At 41.5% G+C, this 26,267-nt stretch overlaps 1 protein-coding gene across 1 annotated transcript in view; it reads left to right on the top strand.

The window, feature by feature from the left end:
- The first annotated feature begins 13,416 nt into the window (after window positions 1-13,416).
- Window positions 13,417-26,267, top strand: part of bcl9l (bcl9 like) — a 33,734-nt gene continuing 20,883 nt past the window's right edge. The window contains exon 1 of the mRNA XM_030066997.1: window positions 13,417-13,715. The gene's annotated coding sequence lies outside the window, so the exon portion shown is untranslated. The remainder of the gene's footprint in view (window positions 13,716-26,267) is intronic.

The raw sequence follows: 26,267 nt of genomic DNA, 5'->3' as shown, positions 1-26,267 counted from the left end.
CTGAGCTCAGACTTGACCACTGTCCGTCAGGATCCAGCGAGCAGATTTGCCACATACAGCCATGAAACCATTGGAGCCATTTCCGTGGAGCACCTCCTCTGGTCCTTCCTGCCCCCCTAGCCTCGTCTCCCCAAGGGACCCTCACTCCGCTCCTGGTTCAGCTGTTTAGTGTACAGTAGCTCATATCCACAATCCTCTCTGAGCAGGTGGTCTGTCACAGGCCTCTTTGTTTCCACGAGTCTCCCATAGCAGCTGAGGGTGGAGAGGAGAAGCAATGTGCACCAGTCCAACGCTTTGGGCGTTTTGGTTTGGCCCTCTTTGGTTTGATTTACTCCACCAGAGTCTCATAATATCAGCCTGGGATGGTCAGCCCAGTGGTTTCCTGAATGAATATTGCATGGCCACGTCCTTGCAGGCTCCGTGACATGAAATGACCAGGCTGACACAAACAAATACTGCGCTTTAATTATAGTGCCGCATTGTAGTTTGTACCGAAGCTCCTTGATAGAGAGCAGCCTGTGGTTAGCAACTGTGCAGATCATCTAAATTACCATACATTGAGGCTTTTGACAGATGTTAACTCCAGTTTGTTTTGTTTTTGTATTTTCGTGCCAGACAGCATATTTCACTCTTGCTGTGACCCTTGTTTCCTTGTTAAAACATTTTTTTTTTTTTTAACCACAGCAGTTATGGAACAGTTTGCATTATTATCCAATTTATATCCAGATGTGCAACTAAAAAAAAATGATCAGACTGTCTTTGACAAAGACACATCGATTTGGACATACAGACACTTCAGATGTTGAACCATTTTCTGCACCCGCAAATTAGCTTAAAAAAACTTCTAACGTGACGGTGAAATTACAGATTTGGTTCCATGGGTGTAATAGAGTTGACAAAGATGGTTTAACTCTCCTCTGCTAGAAAAATATTCTGTGTTTAATTTAAGGGTGCAGCTTTCATTTGTGCACGTGGTGGCTGGTTGGCACGGCGCTCGTTGATTCAAGACTGGCAGGCATCTCATCTCACAGGAGGTTATTGTCTTTATAAGCATGAATGGCACCTATGATACTGTGACCTGTTGAAGCCAAAAAATGATCTCAGCTAATACCAAAGCTGTTCAACTAATACCAAAGCATTTAAAACCGCTTCACATCTGCCGTTCCCATCCATGGAATTATCACTACAAAGGCATCCTGTGTGACATGCCTTTGTAATGACACACAAATCCACAGACCTTTATTTTAAATTCTAGTGGAGTAGAGATCTAGCGGAGACAACACAACATTTCCTATTGAATTACAGGGGAATGTGTATAAAATGATGAACAAAACGACTAGACATTTTCTACTTGCTGTAATGGTGCAACCGTAAAACCCTGATGTGTTGGTTTTGAATATTTAACTTGGTAGTGTGATATAGCTTCAGTTAAGTGCTGCAACCAGCAGATACAAGATATGTATGCGACATTGTCACATATTATGAGTTTAAAAAAACGTTTTAACCTAACTCTAACTGTAACTTTGAAGTTACTCAAGGGGAAATTTAAGGATAAAGGAAAAAAGTTTTCTGTACCATCTAACTGAATGTGACAAAAATTCAAATCACACAATTTAGGTGCAATTTAACCATCCGTTCCATTCATTTTCCATGGGAAATCTGTTTTTCAAGTGTGTATTTTCCCCATGGCTTACTCTGGGTTATTCTCAACTGCATAAAAGACAGTGAGAGCTGAATAATTTCTTTTTGGAAACCATTAAGGCAAAGACTGATCCTACACACACTGATCGCTTGATTGCTGCCAAGCTCTGTTTTTTGCGTTATGTGTTTTTTTTTTTTTTTCCTCAGTCTTAGAAGGCAAAAAGTTCAGCGCCATTCATCTCCTGTTCTGGCCCTCTGTTGGCTCAAGCAGCCGTGCTGCAACTGGTGATCAGCTTTCATGCTGACATATTCATGAAATGCAACTGATGCCGTGAAACACGCTAATGACATCACTTTTGTGTAACAGCGGGCACAAAAACCTTTGATGTTTATCATTTGAGCTTCAGGGTTAGCTTAGCCGAGTGAAGGCACAGTTACACTCTGCTGTGTGGAGATGCAGAAAGCATTCGTGGAGGGAACAGGAGACTCTTATCAATGAAATGCCAGAGCCTTCCAACTGTTGCTGGCAATCTTGTTTATGAGTTTATGAGTAGATAGATGTACTATAAGAGAAATATGATGGAGAATGGGGTAAATTGAATCATCCTTTATACTGACTGATACTGAGGGGGAAAAAAAACTCCAATTTCCAAATGCAACTTACAATCATGCTACAATCAAACATCCCACATTTTAGAATAGTTTCATCATAGGTTTTTACTTTCTCAGTTGACTTCTCCTGTGTTTAGTTATGAGCATAGTGTGGAGTTAAATTTACCCATATTTAAATCTGATATATAAACATACATGCCACTATACCAGAGAAATGTTGTCATATATATTGCATTTATAGTCATATACTGGAAATGGTGATATGTGTGCAGACATGTAATGTTGAACCTAGAGGCTCTGTGAAACTTATGTGTGTGTGTGTATGAAAACAACCTTATATCGCCCTACACATGCACATGTACCTGCTCAACATCCTGTACATACATGACACTGGTGGCTGGCGTCTCAAAGAACTGGTAAGGATGTGTGTATTTCCAATATATGTTAGTCAGTATATGCATATTTCATATAGAAATACACTATATGGACATTACATTATACCTACACATTACACCTACAGGAGCTTTTCTGACATCCCATTCTAAACCCATAGACATCAATGTGGAGTTGGTCCCCCTTTGCAGCTAGAACAGCTTCCACTCTTCTGGGAGGCTTTCTACCAGATGTTGGAGTCTCTGTGGGAGTTTCTGCCCGTTCATCCAGAAGAGCCTTTGTGAGGTGAGACACTGATGTTGGACCAGAAGGCCCGGCTCACAGTCTCCGTTCTAGTTGATCCCAAAGGTGTTGGATGGGGTTGAGGTCGGGGCTCTGTGCGGGCCGCTCAAGTTCTTCCACACCAAACTCAGCCGGCCACGCCTTTATGGAGCTGCTCTGTGCACTGGGGCTCAGTCATGCTGGGACAGGAAAGGGCCTTCCTTCCCCAAACTGGTCCCACAGAGCTGGAAGCAGAGAGTTGTCCAAAATGTCTTGGTGAGCTGAAGCATCAAAATTTATCACTGTTAAGCACTTTGTGGTAATTGCTTGTGAAGTGCTCTGGAATTAAGAATTATTAGTTCCCACGGCTCCGGAGTCCGGCGGCGGCGTGCTTTACACCGCTCCATCCGCCGCTCGGCGTTGTGCTCGGTGATGTGAGGCCTGCGTGCAGCTGCTCAGCCATGGAAACCCATGTCATGAAGCTCCTGGTGCTCAGTTTCTGTGCTGATGCTGATGCCAGAGCAGGTTTGGAGCTCTGCAGTTACTGAGGCGGCAGAGCGTTGGCGACTTTTATGCACTATGAGCCTCAGCGCTCGGCGACTAACTTTATGTGGTCTGTCACTTGGTTGCTGTGGTTCCTAAACACTTCCTCTTGATACTCCAGCTGATGGTGGAATATCAAGGAGGGAAGAAATTTCACGAACTGACTGGTGGCATCCTATTACATTACTATTACAGTACCATGCTCAAATTCACTAAGTTCTTTATAACTTCATAAGCTATTCTTTCACAAATGTTTGTAAAGACAGTCTGCATAGCTAAGTGCTTGATCTTATACACCTGTGGCAATGGGACTGAATGAAACATCTGAATTCAGTTATTAAGAGGTGTGGCCCAATACTTTTGTCCATACAATGTACTATGTATGCCATATATGGAAATGTACACTTTGCCAAAGTTCAACTAACAACATTTTTACAACTAGAATATTTCTTTATTAAAAAAAAGCTATTAAGTTTGCATTCATTTTATGTATTCAAATGATTTCAAAGCAGTACGGGGAAAGTGACATGTCCACTGGACATGTAGAAAGAAGCTATTCAAGTTTCCCATTACTTGTGAACAGTAATATAGATTGTGTTTGGGTAGACAAAAGATTATTTACATTTAAATGAAGCTTGCATAATAGAGGAAGCAGTTGAGATAATATACCTATCACCCATAGCCCAATTATTGTGAATTTTGACTCTGCTCGACTAACTGGATGTGTTACCACATAAGTAGTGAGACAGCTAAAGGCACAAGATTTCCAGTTATAAAACAAAACCATAGATACATTTATTTTGGCCCCAGGAATGCAAAATTTGAAAATGGGGGCGTGAGACTAAAAGTGTTTTGCTATGCAAGCATAGCTCTGGCACCCAGTTTCACTGAAGGATTTTGGGTGCAAGTAAGAATAAAGCCAACCAGTATTTAAATTGCCATAGTACCTTGTGATCTTTGGGCTGTTTTAGAAAACGCTGAAATTGAAAATGGTATAGTAGGTATTTTTCTCCACCATCAGCATATCCTATGGAAAATGACATGATTTTACCCTGTTTCCCTTATTTGATTATGCACAGATGGAAAAATACTTACCAGAAATTGGCTGAGTTGAAAAAAAAAAATGCATGTCACACTTGTTGCATGGATGTGTCTTAAATGTTTTTTTTTTTTTTTTTTAAAGATGGAGTTGAGATGTAGTTATATGGTAAGCACAGACTTTATATCCACTGGAGGACTGGGTGCGTCCTGAACAATTTCTGTACAGAGCCAAAGTAATTTGGTCTAGTTTGCACAAAACATGCAGAATGAAAGAAAATTACGATAGTCAACATGCAATCTTTTTGGTATAAATGTGAAGTGAGTAATTATGTCCTAGATCATTCAATCAACAGCCCGAATTTCCCATGAAACTAGGAACCATTTGGGAAAGCTTCTCCTCCACACTACAAGCTCATATGCTCACCACAAGCCAAACCGCGACAATGTCTCTAATGTACAATGATAATATGCTTCTCTTCACACATACAGTAGTCGTGTAAACAAACAAACACAGGCAAAGATAAATAACTCATTATCCGGGTGGCCTGCGGAATCCACCCTGTAGAGTGAGGCCAGGACAGGCTGCATCACTCTGTTGGTAGTTTCTTTTTTTGTAAGGTAAAGACATTAAAGCATTACGTTTTTTTTTTTTCAAAAATAAACTTGAACCCTGGAGTGCGTTCCCCATCTGGAAGCAGTAGAGGGCTTGTCTAAAAGATAAAAACGATATGAATCGCTCCTGGCAACTCAAATGTCCAGTCTGGGATCAATTACACAGACAGGATTCAGAGCAGGGAGCAGGGAGGGGAGCTGGGGAGAGACACTAGGAACAGACTCTATAATGTGGTCTGGTCCAGCATTGGCATGTAGAGCACACACACACACACACACACACACACATGCACACACACACTAAACAAACTCTACTCTGTGACCTGCAGCTTGTGCACAGTTCTCAGTGTCTGGTTATGGATTGGCTAAGACCGCATGCTGCCATGTTCCTGCCCCACTAGCACACTGCCTTTAACAAGCAACTGATGGCAGTTCCAGATGAGGCCACTCTCACTCCGCCAGCTGCTCTGTCATGTGGTGTAGGGGCAAGGATTTTCTACCAGGATCAATGCAATAAGCCGGTTGTCTCTTTTACAGCTCTATACAGTTTCACAGTGTAAAAATTTTTCACACAGACACGTAATTATTCCGTTTTAGAGATCATTTCCCCCCTGCTTCCCGTTCAACATCTGTTTACGGCCGTGTTTGTCTAGCATTTCTGTACACAGAATTCATACGTTTCTGCCCCATGAAAACATCTGCCTAACAGCCTCGACGAACTGCATTGTGGGATGCATAAAGAGGGGGAGGACTGTAAATGGAATGAATATGAATAGCGCAAAGTAAAAACAGAGAGCAAAACCAGGAGGGGAGAATGGGAGAAAGACAAAGGGATTTAATAGGATCCAGATTGTTTGGCGCGCTCTCCGTTTCAAAGGGAGACGCTGCCATAAGTATGCTCATTGTGTTTGTTTGAGACCTGAGCGGGCAGGCCAGGCATTCACAGCTTTACAGAAGGTCACAGCAACACCTCTAGTCCCTGTAACCTTTTTAGGGTCAAGCTTAAATTCACAAATAGTGCAGGACCTCACCTCATGTGGCCCCATAAAAGTTCACAGGCACGCCCCTGCTCTGTGTCTCCCATTACCCCCACAAACTCAAATATACACAGTTACAACTGGTTGAATGTAACACATGTCTGCTCAGCGGCACTTATAACTGAGGGCTTATTACGTTTACAATAGACACTTGGTTTAGAGAAAGGTGTTGATGGACATGTTGGATGGACCGTATGTGATTTATGTACAATTATAGGTACCATTATTGTTATGACATTTGACATTTAAATCATTCAAAAAGTTTTTTCCCCCCCTTATTCACCACATTGTAATCTACCTGTACTGTGCATTTGCAAAGAAGCAGAATAGTAATATCTAACATGACAAGTTTTATACTGTTGGCTATCTCAATCATATGTTGTTATGATTTTCTGTAACTTACATGAGTTGTTTTCCAGCCTTTTCCCTGGGGACGCACGGTTTCAGAAGATATTTTGTTACCACTGTTTTATGGACTTGTGAGCAAGTCTATTCAGAGAAACTGCACTGTGCTCGGGCACTAATCCAAGAGTACAGTATTTTATGTAGTTTATATTATGCTGCAGAGGCTTGAGAATGCTATGGTAACACAGCACATAACCAATTTTCCGTGAATCATACCGGTGTTAATGCTGAGCCGAGGCTGTGGGATGGAAAAGGTGAAAGACTCTGACCATAATTAAAATGCATTAGAGTTGCTCTACTGCCATCTGCTGTCTCTTCTTGTCTTACACAATGAGAAGTGTCTGCACAAATTTGCCCCACTGCTCCCGACATGAGGACAGCAGTCTGACCAACAGTGTGGTACGGTTAATAATATGAAGCTGCATTACAAAAGCAGCAGGTGTACAAACTGCTCAAGAAGCAGAAAGTGAGGAAAACAGCAGGGCTGGACGGGGTTTTGCCCAGCACCCTCAGACTCTGCAGCGACTGCCTTGCTTCAGGATTTAGGAACATATTGAGTGTTTTGCTTCCAATGCAAAAGAACCATTTGCTTCAAGACATGCATCAATGTCCCCTTTCCAAAAATAGGAAAAAAGCAAAATCACTTGCAGACTGGTGGTACTAACCTTGGTAATAACAAAGTGCTAGAGCAGGAAGTTAGGTTCTATTTTAGCTCTATCACCGACCCATTGCTAGATTTGCTGCAGTTTAGCGTGTGGGCGATTTGGACAACATGGGCCTCCATTGACTTACATGATACACCAGGACACCTTTGAATCCTGCCTCAAGAATTCACCTTCATCCTTCTATCCATTTTCCACTTATTTCAAATCATGGTCACAGAGCAGCTCGACCAGAGCATGGAGAAACATCATGGACAGGTCGCCAGTCCATCACAGTGTTAAAGATAAACCACTCACACTTAAGGGCTACTTAGATTCTCCAGTTCACCTGACCTGCAGATCTTTGGACTGTGGGGAGAAACCTGTGCAAACACAAGGAGAAACTCAATACAGAAAAGATCGCAGCTGAGATCCAAACCCATAATCTTCTGATGCTGTGAGGCGACAGTGCTAACTACTGAGCCACCTGATTTCAGCTTGGTGTTCAACACAAACATCAGTGTGCACTCTCTGCTATCCTCCACTCCCTAAAAAACCAGTGACTGCACTTTGAGTGACATCTTGGTCAAGCTACTCCAGTTTTCACTGACACTATCTTACTGGACATAATCAAAGACAATATTGGCACCGATATTGTCATTTTGTTGTCCCAACCACCTTAAGCTTTGCACACTTAAGGAGGTGGAGAGGGGGATTGACTCCCAAAAGCACCCAGAGGCTCATCTGGCCCTGGTAATTAACAACACAACTTTGAATACACAACGGAGCTGTGCCAGTTCCTGAGGAAAACCATCTGGAACATCTTCAAATGGGATGAGAACATCTTCAATCTAATCCAGAGGAGGCTCTTTATGTTTCAAGTTAGGCAGCTCAACATGTGACAAGCAATCCTGGTCTGAATGCTACGGGCCTGTCAGTGAAAGCATCCCCTCCACATCCATCACAGTTTGCCACAGCTCTGCCTCCTCTCACTCCAAAACAAGACAGCAGTGTGTCACTTGAACAGCTGCCGGCTGCCCTCCATTATAGACCTGCATGATTTCAGTGTAAAGGCAAGGGGAAAGATGATTGCAGCCCACCCAGAAAACCACCTGTTTGAGATATGGGGTACAGCAGTGCAGCGCATCAGTGCCTGCTAAACCCGCCACTGCAACAGCAGCCTCCCAATAGCAATTACCCTCGTCACCCAGGCTTGCTAACCCCCCCGCCCGCCTCCACCTCCATGCACGCTTTATCTCTCATTCACATCATGCTCCAGCTGATGAACTGACTGAATTTTTTTAATCTACAAATGGACGCTGATGTAGTTCATCCAAAATATCTATCAGTGTAGCCGCATTTTGTATCGACTAGTCATACTTTGCCCACTGTTACTGTACCACAATGGCATGTTTTCCCCTATCGAGGCATCTCTGCATTATCAAATTGATCCCACTTTGTTGAAGGATTTTGACCATATGGTACACTGGACACCATCACTGCTGTTACCAGCTATGACAGTGCTGCACTGCTTTGAATGTATACCTATCACGTTTATGTTTGGTCTGTTGTTATAAAGTACATGCTGTCTGCACCGTGTCAGGTCCTGTTAGGTTTTGTCTTGCACCCAGTGAGAGGCAATATAACCCTTAATTGTGTTAGTGTCTTATGATGCACAAAATAATCAAGTTGCACCTTTTATACTTGGCAAGCAATTCTGATGCACCCTAGGATTATCTATGCATATGTATGAATTTGTACACAACCTTGCATGCATTGGTGAGTATCATACCATAATCGCAGTAAAGTATACAGAAAATGAAAAGCAGATTAATTTATGTGAACTTTAGCATGAGAACGTACACTATACAGCCTGAAGATGCACTTTACTTTGCACACACACACAACACAAACACACACACATACACACAGAAGCACACAAACCCGAGCACATGCTATTGTCTGTTGAGTACAAGGTGTTCTTGAATATACTGTGTTTCCACTGTGAAAGCGGCGGTACAGATTGAACAAGTATAGGTAAGTGTCTTGACTTTCTGTGCTACACACAATGGCAGGGGTAGTGTTGTCACCACGGAAACCATTAGTTTCTTGGCAACATTCATATCATCTCTAGCTGACTCTAAAATTGAATCTAATGATGGGATTCCAGCAGTTGGCTGGAAGAGAATGTTGGGGAGCAAAGCACCAGCACAGCATCAAGGTTTTGACAGTATGAAAAACAGATAGGAAAGAGGCGGAAATAATGGCGAGCGAGACAAAAGTTTTTCATGTTGGTCCCCTCTAATGGGTGCACATATACTAATGGTAGCTTTTGACAGGTGGCTTTCCAAAGAAGAAAACCAGCCTGAATCCTGTCATCTTTTGCGATACCCTTGAATGCTGAGTATAAGCAGGTCAAGATTATGCATCTCCAGCCCTGAGCTTCATCCTGTGAGAACAAAAACAGCTCCATGGTCTCTACCTCATTCACCCTAGGGATGTTACAGAACCGTAGCTGGTACAAGTATCACTGAAAATACGCAATTCTCAATACCTGATCCGATACCATGGCCAAAACAGAAATCCCATTCAGCACATACTCTGAATGCCTTTCATAGGCTAAACATTAAAAAGAAAACGGAGATGTTTTGCATTTCAAGAATATGTGTAGTTTAGTTTTGAAAATTCATGTTTTGTGACCTTCCAACCCCCAATTTTTGAAAGGAGTTGTCACATTACTCTCTCAGTATTAATCTCTTACATGAATATGCTTTACTGTGACAATGTAGTAGGACAAGGTGTTTCAATCCGGTCCTCAGGGAGCTTCACAAATTCCATATATTTGTTCAGTTCCTGAGCTGCCACACCTTAATTAGTCAACTATTCAGCAAGGCCTTAACTGTCTGAATCAGACGTGCTGGCCCAAGAACCAAACAGATATGTGAAATGTCTGGGGGTCCCTGGGGACTTGATTGAAAACCACTGTAACACGATAAATCCCTTTATACACTACTAACATGACCTTGAAGCTTTGTAGCTTTTCAGGGGTATAACAATAACAGCCATCCTGAGGATAGTGGGCTAAAATAAGTCTAAAAATGTACCAAAGGCAAATATTGACATCAATTCACATCAAGACCCCTACCCCCCAGACCCACCCTACCTAAATGTGTGACCCCTGCACCTTTCCATTGCTGAGTCCGTGCTTTCAAATACTTGAAAAAAAGAAAACACTATATTAAAATATAGACATTGAGTTACAAGTGCAACATTTACCTGTTAGCCTTCAAGTAGACAACAAAGAACAATAACACATTTTCAAATTAGAGGCAACAAATTCAATATTCTGCTGAAACAACAAATTCAATGGTATAATTATGTGCAGTTTATTCACAGTTCTTAGACTGTTCCAAATATTTAAACATACATGATAAGGCTACATTAGGATAACAACGCTGAGTTACAAAATGGGGTACCAAGTTGTATTGATACTACCAATACTAAAAAATCAGGGCTGCATTGGTTTGTTTAAAAAAAAAAAAAAAAAAAAGTCATTGACTCGGTGCCTAAATATCAATTCTTGTTGGCCCACAGTAGCTGTTTACCCACATTAGTAATTCGCCCACCCCGATCAACCACTGTGCCTCTCAGTCTTTCATTTCGTAATTAGTCACTTGTAAGTAATTGTGTTCAGCCTAAACAGATGAAATGGTCCTCCCAACTGTGGTTCATCGCCTCTACCAGCACACTGTGGTAAGCTCTGTCTAGATGCCTAGAGTCACTAAGAGGGAGACAGAGTACAGTAAGCAGCAGCATTTACAGATTCACACTGTTCTTATTATCATTACAGCAGAACACTAATTTTTGATTCAAATCACTTTATTTCCATGTAATGTTATGGAAGCTCCTCCCTTAAATACATTTCCCTGCTTATTTCTCTCCCTTTAGCTCCATCACATTCCCTAAGGGTAAACCAATTTACATTCTTGTTTTGCTCTTCAGATCCATGCCAGTTTCCATGACAACATAGTTTCACTTTCTCATCCTCTCTCACTCTCTCCCTCTATCTCTCTCCCTCCTGTTCTCTCATTCCCCACTGTTGCTTTTCTTATGTTCTCTTGACCTTCCTCCAATGTTTCATTTTCTTTCTCTCCAAATACCAGGGTCCATTCCTCCTCTCCTCTCATTTCCTCACCTAATTGAGCTCATTCCTCTGCTTGGCATATACCAGCAGAGAATAATGGACTCCAAGAAAAAAATATCTCAGGGGGAACTCTGGAATAGCATTCACAGTATCTTTTGCATTTTGATCATAATATACTAATGGAATGCATTTTCTCTGTAGGCTACCTCATTCGTACTTAAATATCTTTAGGCTGGTCTATTTGGAGGAACAGTTGCTCAGAGCTGAAAATGATGGAATAAAAATGTTAATGTGTGGCTGAATATATTCTCTGTTGATTAAAAAAAAAGCACTGTGTTGTTTGGCAATTGGTGTGTTCATACAGCAGCACATGGCAATCAGGAAGGAAGGAAGACAATGAACAACATAGCAACCATGTGTCTACCAAGTTAACCAAATTACCGTATTGTTTTCCTCCCCCAGCTGCACACTTCATAGCTTTTCAAGCACAAAACATCCCCACCCTAAACCGTTTCAGTTCATATCTGTTGTGAAATGCCACATACTGTATAATGGAATTATATATTATTCATCTCTATATAAAAAAAAACAAAAAAACAACACAAGTACAAACAACTTACTCATTGATAAAAAAAAAAAAAATATGCCAGCAGATATTCTTAGTTTATCAGTCATTCATTTTATTTCATTCTGCCTCCAAAGCCTCCACTCCTTTCTCCTTTGTCTAGAGTGAAGAGGTTATGAAGAGGATCGTTAGTTTTGTGCAAGACTTTGACCTCATCTCCAGGTCAAGGAATGGCAGTGAGGTACCTTTGTCGTTTGCGGTTATCTTTTCAATGCTCTTTCTTTAGCCTTATCCATGGCAACTTGCTGTTTCTTGCTCTCATCATTTAAATGTTCGTCGCTCCCTCCTGGGGCTTTGGCACTGATAAGTGTACCACCCTCATATCCAACTAGATGTCAGAGGGGGCTGTTCTTCGTCCTTTGAGCAGATCACATTCATTCAGTCGCCTACGAATAAGTTCTGTCGCCTACATATGCTGCAGGTGGCCTGGAGGCTTCGAGGCTGTAAGTTTGACGAGTAAGCCTGTGCCTGGAAGGTTGCCTGTTTAAAATTTTGCCTCTTTTTAGTAATCTGGACTAGAAAAATAAATACATAATAAATACATAAATAAGGAGATTCACCTCCCACAATAGTTACTGTTGATGTACCCTTAAGCAAGGCACCTAGCTCCCAACAACACAAGCAGGGCTGAGCAGTGGCCAACGGTGGAGGAGTATAGTTGTGCTAGGCAGTTTTCAAATGTGAATATATATATGTGAATGTGAAACAGAGGGTTATGCTGCTGTTAAAGAGCATATAACCCATTCAGCCTTTCCTTGATAGAGAATGTGAAAACTAATTGCTCACCACATTAATTTACAGTAAAATTTCCATCGCTATAGACTGTAAAGTACTGCAAGTACAGTATATTTCAACACATGCCCTTTTTTTGCCCAGTTCACTTGAGGGTATCTTGCCTATTCCTGCTACCCATACCACCAGAGGGAGTCCTCACCTGAGAAAAGAGTGATCAGGTTCACTGTGCAACAACTGGATCTCCAAAGTCTGAGCAACTTTATCATGCTCCCCTGCCCAAAACCCGTATGTCTGGACCTAGTTTACACTATTTTCCCCATTTCTTCTCCTTTGCCTTTGAAAATGAGATCGCAGGATTGTGCACAATGCTCCTCCTGCTGCTGCTGCTGCTGCATATAACAAAAATGATCTAAGAAGAGTGATGTACTGGAGGGGTGATTTTGGAGAGTCAAAGGAAACAGAAAATGTAACACTGATTGTATGATCGGATTGTTTTTCCATTGCTGCCTTGACTTATTGATTTGACTCTTAGTCGCAAAGATGTAATTAGGGTGTTGCCATAATCATCACTCCTGTCAAAATCAATATTAATATACTCACGCATAGAGTAAAAAAAAAAAAAAAAAAATCACCCCAGTCTCATTCAAGGCGTGACATAATCATCACAGTGACATACGGATGCCTGTGTGGCCACACTAATAATTGTCAGTGATATGCCATGTACTCGTAGTGAGAAATGCAACGTCCTGCCCTTCTACATCTTGAATAGCGGGGAGTCATGAACCGCTGCAAGGTGACGCGTCCTCCGCGTTCAGAGGAAACTTCAACCTAGAGACACCGTGTTATTTATCGCCCCGTCAACCATCGGGAAACTGCACCAGCTTTTCTCTTATTAAACCTCGGGAGCGTCTTGCGCAGTGGTACGGCGAGCGGAGCAAGCGGTGGCGGCGGCCACTCCGGGGAATGTCGACCGGCCGTCAGTCCTGACATCGGCCTCTTCTCATCTCCGACACCGACGACATGGGGTAGAGTAGACAGCATTTTCACAAACACTGTCACTGTCGAGGCACGCTAGCTAGTGGGGATGTTTCGGGGCTGTTTCCTTTTACGTGCCAACTCCATAACTTTCTGTTCTTTTTGAAGTGTTCGGGGTCGCTAGCAAGCCAATAACAAAGTTCAAATCCCGTTAGCTAGCTCTGGTTCGTTTGCAGATGTGTGCTACGGCAACGTCAGCTTACAAGCCAGTAGCATAGCGAAGACATGAATTAGCATGCCTAGTTAGCCAGTGGGTCTGACTGGCGCAGCGAGTCTCCGTCATGAGCCCTGGCCGGGGGTGATAACACGGGCATGTGTCCTCAAATCCACCTAACAATAATGCGATGCGTGTTCGGGCTGTGTGCTTTAGCGGGTTCGGCTCGCCGTGCAGCGGATTTCCATCCAGATGTGTTAACTACTACTATTAGCTTGCCAGCTAGCTAATCTGACAGACTCAGCCAAAGCCGCCTTGAATGGTTTTTCCAGCTAAGCAGCTAAAAGCCCGTTCACCAGGTGACAGGCTGCGTAACGATACCTGTCACCTGAACAGACTCAACGTGGGCATGTGAAGAAACCAACATGCACTTTAATGCCGCCGCTGCTTAACACCATCTGGCACACAGCTCCCTTTTTCACTGGTTCACTTGCGACGTCGATGTTGGTTGCAATTCTTCTTTTCTAAACTCATTTCAGGTTAGGCTCTGTCTCTGGTACATTCACTTCCACATAGAGCAGCATATCATGTTGCTGGACGTTCACTTATATTTCCTGTCAGCCTGCTAGCCACATCAAACAAACTTCTAACTGAGTAACAAGTAGCATTTTTTTTTCAGATGTCACAATTGAAAGGTCAGCTGGTAATGCTCTGTCTATATTATATACAATGCTCCATAATAATAGAAATTATACTCTAGGATTCAAGTGGTGATCTCTTGTGAAACTGGTGTGATAGCACTGTGAGCTAAGTTTTTCTCTTACAGTGTCTCACCCTTCCCTCTCTCTGTCTCTCTCTGTCCCTCTCTCTTCCTGTTTCTTTGTGCGTGTGTGTGTGTGTGTGTGTGTGTGTGTGTGTGTGTGTTCGTGTTCAGCTCAGTAATTTTGACTACCCACAGCCATGCCCTTTTTGCCAGCTCAGCCTGTTGAATATGGTTTGATATGCTGCTCTTTAGCCTGTTCACCAGTGGTGGTAATGCCTGTCTGTCAGTCAGTCAGACAGGTGTGTGTGTGTGTGTGTGTGTGTGTGTGTGTGTGTGTGTGTGTGTGCGTGCACGTGCATGCTATGTGTGCATGTCTGTGTGTGCATGATATCCTGGCGAGCTATATATAGCACCTAATAGAGTTTGCAACTTGATCTGAATTGTCTTTGAGGGCTACAGTCCACTGTGTATTGCTTTCGAGTGCAAGTGGAATATCTCCTACATCTCCTGGATCATTGCATTTCTTTCTTGTGCTGTTGTGTGAGACCAGTTCAGTGCCTACCTGCAGGCCTACATGCACGCCTACTGTTTTATTAAATCAGGGTGTGGTGCTTGATGGAGTATGTGTCCAATTTACATTTGGAAAAGGAGGCAAATTATTCACATTTCAAAATGAGATAATGCTGTTGATCCTGGCGGAGTGGAATTCAATCTGTAGCAGCACTTTAGACTGCATAGATATTTTGCTAAACAATACTTGGAATAGGTGACAGTGAAGTACTCTCATCCTTTAATGAGGAGGCGAATTATCTCTGCCAGGCGGTAGCCTTGAAGGGATATTGAATTTGGTTGTGTGTGTCCTTCTCTGTGTGTATCTGTCTGCAGCTAATCTTGCATACTACTGGGCCTATCAGCCTAACACATTTTGCGCACAGTTGTGACTGTATGGTCATGGCGCTCCTGTGGTTGCAGTCATTCAAGGCCTTTCAGAAACGAGCACAGGAGAAGGGGAGATGCGCAGGCAGAGCCTCTGTATTTTCTTTTCTCCTTCTCTTCTCCCAGTGGGTGAAAATAAAGGGGTGGTGGTAACTCTGTCCGTGTGTGCGTGTATCTGTCTGCAGCTAATCTCGCGTACTACTGGGCCTGTAGTGTGCACAGTTATGACTGTGTAATCAATGGCCTCTTGTGGTTGTGGTGATTCGGTACCTTTTGAAAACTGAGCATTGGAGAGGGTGACATATGGATGCAGTGGCTCCACATTTTCCCTTCTCCTTGTAGGCGAGTGATTTTTCGCCTGAGTCAGTAGCTAATCTCTAAAACTACTGGGCCTATCAGCCTAATATTTTTTGTGCACAGTTATGACTGTAAGGTCAAGGACCTCTCGGCTGCAATGATTCAAAACCTTTACAAAACCAGATTTATACCACAATTTAGTGCTGACCTCAACTGGTTTGTTGCTTAAGTCTGAGCACCTTAGAAGGGGAGATACACAGGCAACGCCTCTGTATTTTCTCTTCCTCTTGTAGGTGAAAAAAGAGGTGTTTTGTCAGCTAAGTCCAAGCACTGGAGAGGGAGAGATACACCTGGCGGTGATCTGCCCTCTACAGAGTGCACTCTGCTAGTTTATAATTTTATGTGTATCAAATCGTGAGGGTGCTTTGACTGCCACATCCTAGATGTGAATGAAAGTCTATTTCCTGAGCCTTTTTTTTTTCTAAAGTCCAGAATTAATTTGAATGAATAAGCACATGTCAGCCACTGCGTGCCCACACAGACTGCTCCAGTGCAAGCAGAGGCAGATTTGGTGAGCTGCTGACAAAGTGTTTCTTATCTGGTTAGGTGATCTGAGAGCTTTGGGGTGAGTTACAGGGAGCAGTGCTAAGGTGAGCTATGAAAGAATAATGTGATATTGAGAACGTTTCCACAAGGCAGAATATAGTGAGAAAGTTAAGTACTGGACGCCATAGGCCTAGTGAAAACAGCAAGGCTTCAGCTACTCTTTTAAATCCCCAGGCCTCAGTCTAATCCCTTAGTAGAAAACATTAAGGCATGTTTTGTGACACTTCAGCTCTGGTTAATTTTAATGCCCCAGTAATCCGCTGTTGTTCTGTGCCCTTCGATGTACTAATTTTTTGCATATTTTTCTAGTCTTTGTGCACAAGATATACTGTCCAGACCGCCTCTGGTGTGGTCCTCAATCTGTCAAAATGCATTTAGGGTGTTTACACACCGAGTATGTTTGGAGCAGTTTATGCAAACTCTTTAGTTCAGTCCGTCTGGGCAGGTGAGAGAAATGCCATTTGAACTTGGCTGCACACCAGATAATCATGCAGAGGCCGCCCGAATATGCAGGTCTCGTCTTCTTCTGAGCAAACCATATATTAGCAGTAGGGATTCATCAATACCGCTTTCTCAGTGCCAATAATTATACACTACCAAGTACAAAATTTTAAGAGTTGGCCAGTATACTGTATGGTAGCAGTGCAATGTATTAATGTCACTGGATGGTGTAGGCTTGAAACATTAGTCGCTGGACAAAATAATTGACAAAGCGTCCTTCTTTTTTTCCCCTCCATTTGAGAAATACAGGATCCTGTGTGCCAGAAATAGAGAACATCAAGACATTTTGCTTTTATTACTTGCCTGTTTGGGCTTTTGGTATTGGATATTAGACTTGTGTAAAACCAAAACCTCTGATACAATACTTTTAATTTTAATTTTAACCTGATATCTGCACTGCTACTGATACCAGTACTGATGCATCCCCAGTTAGAACTGAGAGAATAATCCAAGCCAGCTACGAGAAGCCACCCCAAAATACGTGCAAGATGGAAGTTCATATCTATCTAATAGTCATGCTTAGAAAGTGTAAAATAACAAAATAAGAGTCAGATAGTGCTCATATCCAGCTGATTCCTTGTATCTCTTTATCTGGCATGAACCAGTGAATGTAAATAACGACAAAAAGTGACAAAAAGTGCATCATGGAAACCTAAATTACAGGGAATGGCGTTTGGCTTTGCTTTCGTAATTTCCCATAATCTCTAACTTTGTGGTACAACAGGTTACCAAGACTCTGTCCAGAAAACAAGCTATTTGTGAGTCTGTGTGACTTTTGTTTTCAAGTTTTGTTTTTACCTCTACCTGCAGTTAGGATAGACCGATATATCAACAGACTATAGGTAACTGATATCAGCTTTAAAGAGCAATATTGGTATTGGTCCAGTGTTATTTTTTACTGTCAATATTTGGCCGATTGTGACATTGGCACTCTTGTGACCTTTTCTCAAGGGGTGTGTCACTTAAAACAGAGTAAAACTAACATGGGTTTTTTGTTTCGCCTGTGTGAAAAGCTTAATTTGTTTTGCACTTGCATTTGAGTGATGATTCTCACAAAAATGCATGTGCCACTATGGGTGGTAAGGTATTGGATGTTGATTTTGGTCTTAAAAACTATACTGGTGCACCCCTATTTTTCAGTTTGGTTTGGACCAAATGAAACAAACTGTAGGTGTGGTTGCAAACTTGGTGGCCAGTGGTCAGGAGTGGTTGGACGCATTTGGTCTCAGCTGGTCTTTGGAGCTGGCAAGAGCCCAATGGCCACTTTATCATGCAGTCCAGGCAGACTTAACCAATCATCAGAGCATTTTAACAATGTATAAACAGAGTAACAGGGCTTACAAGAGTCTACTCTGAGAGAAAATTGCCTTTGAAGCTGAGTGTTGGCCTCAGGTGTTTCATGTTTGTGATTATTTTCAATAATTTCATCCATGTTTTGTTGGGGAGGTTTTCAAATGTAGTAATTTGTTCTTTTTTGTTATCCCAAAACTTGAGGATTTGCATCACCTTTATTTAAAATGAGATGGTGGGACTGTGCAATAGCAACATGCTTTCACTTATTCATTGCTCAGTGTCTGACTCAGTTAACTGAATCATGTTCACTTGAAAATGCCCACCTCTTAACATGAAAGTGCTGTGGGACCACAGTTCGAAAATCACCAAGCTACTTCCTGGTTTGTGGACGTAGAGCACACCAGGCTCAGGTTGGCTGATGCTTGTTTGACCTGTACTGCCTTATTTACAAAAGCACCAGGCAGTACACTCCTTTATTTTCCCAAATGCATGCCTCTTAGGCCTCTGCGCCCTAAACAGTGCATGATACCGTAGTTCCCCTAAGCATTGCACATTTCAAAAAGCGTTGCACATTAATGCACAAATAAGCAAAAACCCAGAGCTCGGCTCTAACTAGGATTCTGTGCCCGGATGCTGCATCTGTCATCATCTCTATCCTCTCAGACTGTCTGTGTCTAATGCATTTATAATCAGAGCATCAGTCACAGTAAATCCCATAAATTCATAAGCCGTTTCCATTATTCTACCACACAAGTAACTTTTAGAAAACAACAGCCCTTCCAAATGATGGCGGGTACCTGCCAAAGTATCTGGTAAACTAGACAGATTTGCCAGCCACAGCCGAACATTTTGAAGTTGGAGAGAAGCTGGAGATAACCTTGTTTTTATAACTATTGTCATAATTACAGGAATGCTTGTGTTATCCAGGTGAATAAACTGATCTTCATGGCTCGGAGATTGATTCCCCTCTATTCAAATTTATTTTTGTCAAATTCAATCAAATTCTTTCTTATCAGAGTGGACATTGATAAAACGATGAGTTTGTTGTAACCTAATAGTTGTCTTTATCCTGACTTGCTACACTTACCCATTGTGGTAAATGCCTCTTCTAGATTAACCCATCTGACCTTATTCTTACTTGTTGAACTTACTAGTAAAGAGAAATCCAAGAAATCGCTGAAACAAATACTACACTGCTTACTTTTATGCTTACTTGAATACAAAAAAGATGATTTCTCAAATAACAAACAAGAAAAAAAGGTCATGCATTTTGTTATTTGTCTTAAAAAGTTCTTAAAATGCCTCGATTTAACTCTGATCTGTAACAGACACTGAGAAAGTGAGAAAGGTCTGTCATAAAAATGTACTGTCAGGTTTTCCACATCTTACAAGGCCAGACGACATGTTATCGTATCATGAGCTGTTTTTCTAGATCATGACCAGAGGGTTTCATTACACCGCTGTTTTTTTGTTGCTGATATTGTTTTTAATGATGATATTAGTTGTCCCGAGCAGACTGTGAGGTGTGTGTTCGTTCAGCGTTACACAGAATGGTCTCTGTCCATCAGCCATCTTTTTCCAACTGCTTCTGTGTCATTCTGTCTCCCTTCTGTCTGTACCGTGGCTGCAGTTTGGTCTTTTTCCTTGCTCTAGTTGGCTTTCTTCCCAGAATGTGTTGGAAAGGATACAACCCTTGACCCTCTGTACAAAATGAGCCCAGTGCTTCCCTGTCCCTGACTGCAGGCAAAACCAGGGAATAAGTGCCTGTAGTCTTCTTACCACTTAATGTTCAGTCTGTTAGGGACACGTACCTCTATCTGCTTTTGTCTTGAATATGTACACCCTCTGTAAGTTCACTTACTTCCACACAGAGAAAAGCCTCCTTGGCCAGTTAAGGAATACGTCTCAAACCGCAGCCTAATGCAGTTGGTAGTGAACTTCAGGCATTATGTAGGGTGCCACTTTGCCAAATTTGTGCCATGTTACAAAAGACATCCCCCGATGAACATCTAAACTCACCATACTCACTTACACAACAACATAACCAACATAAACATCAGCCACATCATTTATGTTTGCTTCACCAGAAACACAACCAAACTTTGTTCATAAATCTAAACAGTGTTGGGCAGTAGTGGCGTTACTAGTTTAACTACATTTCCCACTACTGTGGTCGTAACGCCGTTGTTTTCTAAATCAAATAGCTTTCAAGTAGTGACTTTTAAGCTACATTTTCCCAGGCATTTCTAAACATTAAACGTAGCGGAGCTTTTGCTGCGGTTTGAAGCGTAACTAGGAGCAGCGGGTGATGTCACCGCCACTCGCGGACCTGTAGGTGCAGCCGACAGACGCTGTGATGTGGCGTACCTGTCCTGCCGCTGACGCAGACGAGCACGCAGGTGACAAAGATGACAGAGGAGGAGGGAGATGCCAATTTTGAAAAGTTTCTGTTGTGTCACGTGAACAAGTAGCTGTGGTCAGAAAGATCAGGATGCCTGGCCTCCGCATCCACTAATAAGGAAAAAAAACTTTGGAATGCAGAGGCAGAAACTCTCTCTCTCTCTCTCTCTCTCTCTCTCTCTCTCTCTCTCTCTCTCACACACACACACACACATCACATGTCATTTTTTGCCAAGCTGTTAGTGTTCAGAGCAAGGTTTCTTCTTTTGCTCCTGTGGTTTGAGCCATCTTATTGAGTTTTAAGGTCATTTACACATTGTCCTCCAAATGTGTACATGCAAACACAGGTGTGCACACATACAGATAGACACACACACACACACACACACACACACACACACTATCATATATACACACTTCCCCCACATGAGCATATACACACCACTTGCTTTTTGTTATCATGTGAAGCATGTGTGTTTTTGTTGCCATGGTTTGTAGCAGTAAAAGCAGAGAGAGCGCAGTTTCATCAACTATTAAACTGAACATTTTTATCTGTTTGACTGGCAGGTTTATTGATCACTAAGATAGCAATGACTTGGAATGAAGCTGGTTCGATGTTAAAAAAAAAAAAAAAAAAGTAGTTTTGATGTAGTTAAGCTACATGTTGTCAATGTATTTTAGCTTGGCTTGCTACATTTCTCTGGTGAGGAGCTTCAGTGTAGTGGAGCTTCATTTAATGTAGTGTAACTGGTAGCTTAGCTCACTGCATTTTCCAAGTAGCTCGCCCAACACTGAATCTAAATATTTTTCACTTGTAAAGTCTTTTACTTTCTTCCCCCTAAACTAGCAAATCAGTGCCTGGCACAGCTATACACTGATTTTGTTACAGTTGTTCACTACACGAAACCCCGTCTAGGCATTGTATGAGGGTCATTCCATGTCATTTCAACAAATGGCTCACGCACTTGGGTCTCAAAAAACTCTGAAAAATTCACCAGTTGTTCCTTATTTATCCAATAGGCACACTGTAAAAATTTTTTGTTTGCTCGGATGGATACTTTTTGAGATACGGCCAATTTAGTGAGGGGAGTATGTGTTGATTTTGGTGTGATTTTCGCGCGTCCTTATTTTTCCTCCATTTTCAGGTGTCAATATCTCAGGAACTACACTACATAGGAAACTGAAATTTGGTAGTTCATGAAAATGTTGATGTTGTGACAAATAAATGCATTTCTGATGCAATGGTCATTATATTTTAGGTTAATAATGAACAAATAATAAACAATGAATATAAGACACAAAAGCAAGCTACAATGGTCTAATATTGAGGAATTTCAATATTTGCAAGTGGTGAAATAGCCCCATATTTGGGATCAAAAATAAAAATGAAGAACTTGCATAAAGAAAAATTGTTTTATATCCCAAGAAAGAGTAAGCTTTGAACTTTAAATTAAAACAGAGATCAGATTTTTAAGACATTCCCACATGCAGTTATGGGCCAATGAAAATCTGACACGAAAACTTTTTTTTCGGAATTGGAGAAGCTGCCATCCGGAAACCGATGCATATATCTGACTAACCATTAATGCTTTGAACAGTCCATGTATGTATCTCAAAGCTCTGAAAAAATCAAGAAGCTGGGGCAAATACAAAGCTGTTTTCTGAAGGCCCAAACATGGTCGACCACGAAACCCGTGTTATTTTTTTTCCATTTTTGAGGGGCTGGCATGCCTACCAGTTATGATGTATGACAGATGTTTTTGTATATTCTGAGAGAGTAGGTGGAGGTGTATTACCGTACCAAATGCCAGTTTCCTGTGTAGTGTAGTTCTTGAGATATTGACACCTGAAAATGGAGGAAAAATAAGGATGCGCAAAAATCGCACCAAAATCGACACATACCCCCCCCTCACTAAATTGGCCATATCTCAAAAAGTATCCATCTGAGCAAACTAAAATTTTACATTGTGCCTATTGGATAAATAAGGAACAACTGGTGAATTTGTCAGAATTTTCTGAGACCCAAGTGCGTGGGATGTCCTGAAAATTTGGTGAAATGACATGGAATGACCCATGATTCAAATCATTGGAAAAGGAGTGGTAGCACTGAGTGTTTGATTAGATCAACCGTCTGTCTGGCTGGAGTGTGACCAGATAGTTTTGTGAGTCAAAACTAATATGAACTTGCGCGATCAGCTGTCTGTGCCAGGCTAGCAAACTCCAGCCTTTCTTTAGGTCAGAGTCGTCGTAAATATGTAATAGGGTTCGCTAATGTTAACAAATGCAAGGAACATGTACAGAAGGAGGGGATAATGCGTCACTGAAAAGCGAGGAGCCCAAATTGGCACCATGTGTGATTCAAAAAGATTGTCATTGTTTTGAATGGATTTGCCACCCCCATGCAACAGATTAGTGCCCCAGCCAAGTGTTGGAATTATGAGTAATTTATCTATTGATAACTAGCTCATGTTTGATATATTAGATTGTACAATTTAAACAAGCATGCGACTAACATCAGTGCTTGGTTTTATGCAGCTGATAGACAGATTTCTCATGTTTTGAGACCAGTAGCCAAGACAACTAATGCTCATTTTGGACAAAAACACCAATTAGCATTGTGTAATGTGTGTTTTGTTTTACAGTTGAATCTGTCCTGTCAAAAGTTCAAGCGGTATAGGTATTTGGAATGCTGTTATATGACATATTGGCCCTTCCTTTTTTTTATACATTCCTTGAGCAAACGTTAACGAGTGACATTAAGCACAAAGTACCAAGTGACATGCTAACCTAGCTAATGTTGCCTAAAAGAATCATTATCATCTGTGACCGGTGGCTTGAATTGTGTTGTAATTGTAATTATAATTGTGTTGCACGAGCAGTCACTAACTCAACACTGTCCCAATGCTATGACTCTGTAGTCTAACCAGTGCCCTAATTGTTCACTACAGACTAATTTACTGTAGCTACAGAACTAGGGTGTGGTTTGAGACACTTCCTAGGTCACCCAAGATAAAAGCACTTACAACAAGCAATCAGTTAATTAATTAGTAAATTAATTAGTTTGATTGACAGGATACAAGCACCCACAACAATCAGTCAGTTAATTAATTAGCTTGATTGATTCTGAGGCAGTACATATTATTGCTGACATGCCCTTTTTCCTTCTCCGCTAAGCCCTCCACTTTTTCATATGACACACTTAATGTTTCCTTGTATGTTAAAAAGTAGTCTGCATTTCAGGTCATCTCTTTTGTCATCACAGTGTGTATGGGCTGCTAAAGGTTACATCAAAGACGGCATTTCGCTTTGAGACCTTAACAAATGTCTCAGTTTTTCTTTCTCTGTCGCCTTTCCTCTATTACAGGCCTTTCTTTCTGCATGTCTCCTACTGGTTAGCCTATATTTACTCAGCTCCATGACATGTTTTGTTGCCACAGCAACCTGCCCCAACCCCCCTCGATGAGTTGATTTCTTGGTTGTCACCTGTGTACTCTCCCACAATGCACCGCAATTTACCTCCAAAAAGTACTATGTGCAGACTTTGAGAGCTGCTGCAGAGGCGGCAGCTATGCAGATCACCGTCTAGTAAATGGAATGTGTGGATCGACTTTGAGCAGAAAGAAAGAAGATAATAGACCAAGTAGCAGCCTTATCAGAGGTTGATTATTATGGATTTTTCAACCAAATTGCGCAGGTTTTTAATGTTTCTTTAGTTCATGGTGTGTACAAATAGAAACTGACCTGCAGTAACCTCTTGTTATGCTTGCAGACTGATGCATTCCCACAACAACTGGCTGTAGAAAAACAAACTGCATGTTCGGAGAGAAGAAGAAGTGTGACTGAAGGAAATGGGGAGGGAGGGAAAAGATAAAGATTGGCATGGAAGGGGCTGTAAAGAGCAAGAACAGGGCTATAGGGCAGAATGTGGTCAATAATGCGTGATCTGGGTTTCCCCCTGCTTGTTGCAGTCTTAGCAGGCCCTCTTGGGTGGTTTTCTGACCACCAAAATGTGAACTATGCAGTATGTTTTCTGCGTTTTTTTTTTCCCTCTGCAAGACATTTGAATGAGTTCCAATTGTGCCATTTTCTTGCCTACAGCTTATGACAGGATACAAATATAGCCCTCTGTTTACTCATAAAAGTTATGAGTTTTGAATCCACTATCTCTGTGCAGAAAACAACCACACTGGCTGCATCACCACTAAATCCTGCCCACAAGACAAGACGGGCAGTAATATCTCACTTCATATCCGGGAATCAATTACAGTATTATCAGTCATGGATATCGTCGGCGTTGTCCAAAGCGACCTTTCAGTGGTCACATTTAATGGATGGTTAGAAAAGACTCATTAAGGGAGTGTTTTTTTTTTTTTTTTTTAAACCATGGAACTTTATTATTTGTCATTCAGAAAGAAGAGTACAAAAACTGACATTTTGTTTTGTGTGTGTTTGTTTTTGTAAAGCTAGAGTTGATGTAGCTTAAAGGTTAAAATACAGTGTCTTTAATGTAGTAATCACCTAAAATGCACTGGTGGCTGTCACTTGGGAGCAGTCTGACATTATTGGTCTCGGTCGGTCCTCCCTCAGTGGAAGTTGGCGAGGGCTCGATGGCTGATTGAATGTCTTTGAACTCTAGGCAGAGCTCGCCTATCATCAGTGTTTTTTTGATTTTTCTGAAGTTGCGAGGCTAGCAAATCAATTTAGCTCTGAGGACGAAATTGCAGTCTACAGAGCCATCCTTCTTTTCCCCAGAATTTTTTTTTTTTTAGTGTTTTTCTTTCAGAGATGTAGTGCAGTGAGTGCCAGGTTTTGATGGTTTGTAAAAATGTATTGTAAATGCTTTAGTGGGATTTTAATCTGGGCCCTAGTTGTGGCCCTAATGGAAATTGAACCACAGGGGACAGTGCTGTGCTCTATTCTCAGTCCACAATATGTAATCTTATGTAAATTAATCATGTTAATCAGTTAATCAATGTACTATTGTCTGATCAGGATCTCTTCCAAAGGTTCAGCTGTATCTTCTAGTTGTTCTTGGTTGCCAGAGCTTATTAGGCCTCTGTGAGTACAGCCAAGCCTCAAGCCTCAAGTTGTTGGCCTTTGGTCACCTACAAAATTGCTCCAAACTGCAATAGACTATTCTGTTTCTTAAATACTACAATTTAGAAAAAAAAATCCATAACATAATGGCCAATCAGTGACATAGAGTATATATATTTTTTTTATCAATGCTAAGGCCATGTTCATGTTTTTTTTTTTTTTTTTGAGTGAAAAAGGCACTTTTGAGCTGATTATTATTGTAATTATTATTGTTGTTGTTGTTATTATTGTTGTTGTTGTTTTAAAACATGATTGGTGACACTGTTAATACACTATAACCATAACACAGTAACACATTTTTGTATCTCATCTTCACGTCACGATTGGTCAGCTGATAAAAGGACATTTTTCCTGAAAAGGTTTTTTTGGCATCTTTTTCAGAATAGTGGCTTTTAAATGTTTAAAGGAAAAGTTCACCCAGTGATATTTTCCAGCTTCCCACTTTTGTCAAGTATTCATGTTGTTTTTTTTTTTTTTTTTGGAAAGAGCTGTTGT

The sequence above is a fragment of the Myripristis murdjan genome, chromosome 13 (genome assembly GCF_902150065.1).
Source record: "Myripristis murdjan chromosome 13, fMyrMur1.1, whole genome shotgun sequence".
NCBI classification, from domain to species: Eukaryota; Metazoa; Chordata; class Actinopteri; order Holocentriformes; family Holocentridae; genus Myripristis; species Myripristis murdjan.
Note: the sequence above shows the minus strand (reverse complement) of the source record. Positions and strands in the feature narration are given on the sequence as shown.